The sequence below is a fragment of the Trichechus manatus genome, unplaced genomic scaffold, assembly GCF_000243295.1.
Source record: "Trichechus manatus latirostris isolate Lorelei unplaced genomic scaffold, TriManLat1.0 scaffold00001, whole genome shotgun sequence".
NCBI classification, from domain to species: domain Eukaryota; kingdom Metazoa; phylum Chordata; class Mammalia; order Sirenia; family Trichechidae; genus Trichechus; species Trichechus manatus.
Genome location: NW_004443937.1, coordinates 651,308 through 656,815, shown reverse-complemented (window position 1 = coordinate 656,815; position 5,508 = coordinate 651,308).

Here is a 5,508-nt window from a genome sequence, read left to right as displayed (position 1 = left end):
TTTTCAAATCAATTAAGTGAACACTGAGAAGCATTTTGCTATGTTAAACGTTAAATAAAAAAAAAAAAAAAAAAAAAAAAATTAGCTTTGCCAGAAAATGTCACATTGTCTACCAAACTGGCTGGACTGTTTTACAATGCTGGCAGCAATGATTGAGTTTCTGTTTCTCAATATCCTTGCCTGTAATTATGAATTTCAGTTTTTTTAGAATTTAGTCATTCTTCTAATAGATTTGTAGTTGAATTTCATTGTTATCTTAAGTTGCATTTTTCTAAAGATAAAAGATATTCAGCATTTTTTAATATGCTTGCTGTTGTTAGGTGCCATTGAATTGGTTCCAACTCCTATGACCCTATAAGACAAAGTAGAACTGCCTCATAGGGTTTTCAAGTTGTGGCCGGTGGATTTGAACTGCCGACCTTTTGGTTAGCAGCCAAGCTCTTAGCTACTATGCCGCCAGGGCTCTAATATGCTTATTAACTCAATGTTTATCTTCTTTAGTGAGGTGTCTGTTTAGATCTTTTGCCCTTTTTTTTTAATTGAGTTGTTTGTTTTCTTATTGTTGAATTTTAATAGCTTTTTTTAAAAAATATTTTTGATACAAGTCTATTATTAGGTATGTGATTTGTAAATATTTACTTACAGTTTCTGACTTATCTTTTTATTTTAACAATACCATCCACAGAGCAAAAGTTCTTAATTTTTAATAAAATCCAACTAATCAATTATTTCTTTGTGGATCATGCTTTTGGTATTTTATTTAAAAACTCATCACCATACCCAAGATCATATAGATTTCCTCTATGTTTTCTTCTAGAAGTTTTATAATTTTCAATTTAAGCCTATGATCCATTTTGAGTTAATTTTTATGTATGGTGTGCAGTCTCTGCCTAGATTTATTTATTTTGCATATGGACGTCTGGTTGTTCCCACAGCATTTGTTGAAAAGTCTATCCTTTCTCTATTGAATTGCCTTGGCATATTTCTTAAATATCAGTTGATTATATTTGTATGAGTCTATTTTGGGGGTCGCTATTCTGTTCTATTTATCTATGTGTCCAGTCTTTCATAAGTATCATGCTGTTTTTATTAGTGTAGAATTATAATAAATCACGAAATCAGGTAGTATGAGTCCTCCAATATTGTTCTTGGATATGTGCTGGCTATTCTAAGTTCTCCATATAAATTTTAGAATCAGTCTTGCAGTATCTGTAAAACACTTGATCCAGTTTTGATAGCAGTGGTATTGAATTTATAAAGTTGGAACAAAATTGACATCTTAATGAGTCTTACAATCCATGAATATAGAATATCTCTTCATTTATTTTGATCTTCTTTGATTTCTTTCAACAGTGCTATGTATCCTGTAAATATTTTGATAGATTCATATCTCAGTACTTCATTTTTTGGTGCTGTCTTAAATGGTATTTTTAAAAATTTAAATCCCAATTTACTGTTTGTCCTACTTAGGAAAGCAATTTACTTTGGTAAATTGACCTGTATACTGTGACTTTGCTATACTCACCTACTAGTTCTAGGAGGTTTTGTGTGTGTATGTGTGTGTTTGTAGATATTTTCAGCTTTTCTACATAGATAATCATGTTATTTGCCAATAAAAAGAGGTTTATTTATTCATTTCCAATTTGTATAACTTCTATTTACTTTTCTTGTCTCACTGAACTAACTAGGACTTGCAGAAGATGTTGAATAAGAGTAGTGAAAGAGGATTGCTTTCTTTGTTCCTGATTTAGGAGAAAAGTGGAAAAGAGTTTATTCTGTCACTATTAAATATAATGTTAGGGTTAGTTGTGTGCGTGGGGAGATATATATACATATATATGTGTGTATATATATATATATGTATGTATATATACGCATATGTCTTAGGCTTGGTTCTCTAGAGAAGCAAAACCAGTAAAGCATATAAATATATATATAGAAAGGTTTATGTCAAAGAAAGGAAAGATTTATATCAGAGAAACAGCTCACGCGATTGTAGAGGCTGGAACGTCCCAAGGCCATGGATTAGGATAGAGGCTTCTCATGATTCAGGTAGCCTTGAGGGCTGAGGAATCCAAGATCCGCAGGTCAGAAAGCAGGCTCTTGCTCACAGGCCATGAATATCAACGAATCCCAAGATTGGCAGGCAAAACCACAAGGCTTCTCCTGATTCACGTAGCTGCAGGCGCTGGTGAACCCACGATTGGCAGGCCGGAGAGCAGGGCTCCTGCTCACAGGCTGTGAAGATTCTCAAACCCCAAGACTGGCAGATTAGCTGATAGCTCAAGTCCCAAGAACTGGAGGTCAGAGGAACAGGTGGCAGCCGCAGGATCCAGAGACAGCAAAAAGCCAGAACGTTCGCTTATATTATTATGCTGGCCACACCCCCAAGGAAACTACCTTTCAACTGATTGGCTACTCATAATAGATTTAATCATGGAAGTGATCATATATAAACACTGAGAATCATGGCCCAGCCAAGCTGACTCACAATCTTAACCCTCAGAACATATATATATATTCTCTTTAATTTAAGGAAGCTCCCTTCTATTTTTCATTTTTCAGAGTTTTTATCATAATTAGATATTGAATTTTGTCAAACTCTTTTACTTCATACATTGGTATAATCATGCATTTCACCATCTGTTAACATAATGATTACATTGTGTCATGGTCTGAATTATATCCCCCCAAAAATGTGTGTATCAATTTGGCTGGGCCATAATTCCCAGAACTGTGTGGTTGGCCTCCATTTTGTGATTGTAATTTTATGTTAAAGAGGATTAGGGTGGGATTGTAACACCACCCTTACCCAGGTCACATCCGATGTAAAGGGAGTTTCCCTGGGGTGTGGCCTGCACCACCTTTTATCTCTCAAGATAAAGGAAAGGGAAGCAGGCAGAGAGTCGGGGACCTCATACCATCAAGAAAGCAGTGCCGGGAGCAGAGTGTGTCCTTTGGACTGGGGTCCCTGTGCAGAGAAGCTCCTAGTCTGGAGGAACACTGAAGAGAAGAAGGCCAACAGAGAGAAAAAGCCTTCTCCTGGAGCTGACGCCCTGAATTTGGACTTTTAGCCTACTTTAACTGTGAGGAAATAAACTTCTCTTCGTTAAAACCATCCACTTGTGGTGTTTCTGTTATAGCAGCACTAGATGACTAAGTCACATTGATTTACGGATGTTGAACCAACCTTGAATTACTGGAATGAACCTCACTTAGTTGTTATTATCCCTTATATATATTGTTGGATTTGCTTTGCTAATATTTTGTTAAGAATTTTTGCATCTATGTTCAAGAGAAATATTAGTCTATAGTTTTCTTTTCCTAATTTTTTTAAAATTTGGTTTTAATATTAGGGTAATGCTGTCTCATTAAATGAGGTGGGAAGTGTTTCTTATGATTCTAGTAAGTGGCAGAAATCATGTCTTTTTGCTGCCAATGTAGATGTACTTGTATCATACTGCCACTAACTCACTCTGAGAACATGGTTGCCTCATATCATCCCTAGATCTATTCCTTCACCTGTAGAGTTAATTAAGGGATCATACTGGGTGAACTAAGGTGTTTGTTCTACTTTCAGAATTAATATATTTATTTCTACATATAATAACAAGATCTCAAATTAAAAAACTGCTTCCATGGCCATCGTGTTATTCCATCCTCCCAACCACTCCCTGTGGTTGAATACAGCAGGCAATATTTTCTCTATTTAAGGATAAGGTACTAAAGCTCAGAAAAATTATTTAAGTTTTCCAAGACCACACAGTTTCTAAGTGGTGTTGTCTGGATTCAAACCATTAATCAGATCACCATGACAACTAATTTGATCTTTGCAAGAGAATAGGTTTTGTAAACTTAATTTGAAATGAGTTCTTTATTGCGTTAAGAAATAAATTCATTCTTTCCAGTGCATTCTCCCAAAGACTGTTTTTGCTCTTGCTTCGAAACTTGCTCCATCCATAGAAGTCAAAGTAGAAAGAAAGCTCTCAGCTTCTTTATTTTTTTAAAAAAAGGATTTGCTCAGAAGCCTACCTGTTCTAGTTTTTCTTTCTTGTCCTATGCTTATGCGTTTCCTGTGGTAAATACAAATTATATTACTAAATTTTAAATTTGTTTTTACAAAATACAACTTGGCCTGACAAGCAAAAGTATAATTGTTCTGCAGCCCAAATTGCAAAATTGGTATTAAGTGTATATAAATTAATAGCAGAGGAGAAGAAGGAGAGCTTCAAGTCCCTACCACAAGGAAAAGCAGAATGAGTTCACAGCTCACTGCTTTTGCCATCACACTGATATCTTTATTTCTTGTTATCTACAAAGACCTTGTTAATCATTGCACTCCACAGTGATAACAGATTTATAATGTATGAATTGCATCCTGATGCTGTCTGTCAAAATAAACTATTAATATGATTTTAAAACAGAAGTCTGGTCTAGAGAGTTCACAACTCCTCTCAGAAATGAGGTTTGATTCTTCCACTGTAAAAGTCAGGTATTCTCCCATACAGATCAAAGTGAGCAGAGTTTTCTTGAGTCTTGGATTTTTCTTCCCCTGAGAAGAATGAGGCATTTGCCCATAGGTTTTCAGGATGGGTGTATTCTTTGCAGTGTTGCAAGGGCCACATTATTTGTGAAAAACAGAAGAAAGACTTATGAAGACTTTGGTTATGGGAGATTTTGGATTTGCCTGTGTGGGTGGGGATTCAAAAAGAAATAATAATTCTTGCCAAAATATTTATCAAATATCTAGATGAAGCACAGAATCTTTTTCAGAAATCCAGATCCGAAGGTATGTGAGAGGAAAGGAGTGTGACAAATGTAAAATACCTTGTGAACACGTAAGCAGGATGATCTGGAGACTCATGACACTGAGGTCAGACAATATAAAAGGACAAGAAGTCTCCAGACAGAGGTCACGAAACTGTGATCAATCAAACATCTCCCCTTAATCTGCTTATCTGTGGGGTATGACCACACACCTCCATAATCACTACAATAACAACAACAATCAAAAAAATTGTCAATGATTACTAAGTGCTGTGTGCTAAGACCTCTAGAAAGTAGTTTTTTTAGTGCTTTAATTCTCACACAACCCTACAAAACAACTACTATTATTATTCCCATTTTACAGATGAGGAAACTGAAGTTTAGAGAAGTCACACAGATAGTAACTCAGACAGACAGTAACTTGCAGAGTCAGGACTCCAGAGAAGTCTGCCACATTCTAAAGCTCCTGCTTTTAGCCCATGCGTTACACTGCTTCACTGTCTATCTTAGTTTCCTAGTGTTACTGTAACAGAAATACCACAGGTGGGTGGTTTTCAAGAACAGAAATTTATTTTCTCACAGTTCAGGAGGCTAGAAGTCCAAATTCAAGGTGTAGCTATACGGGGGAGATCCTTATTTTCTATTTCAGGTTCTAGTATCTGGTAATCCTTGGAGTTCTTGGGAGTATAGATCCATCTGCCTCTGCTGTCATCAGATAGAGTCTATCTTCTCCCATGTCTA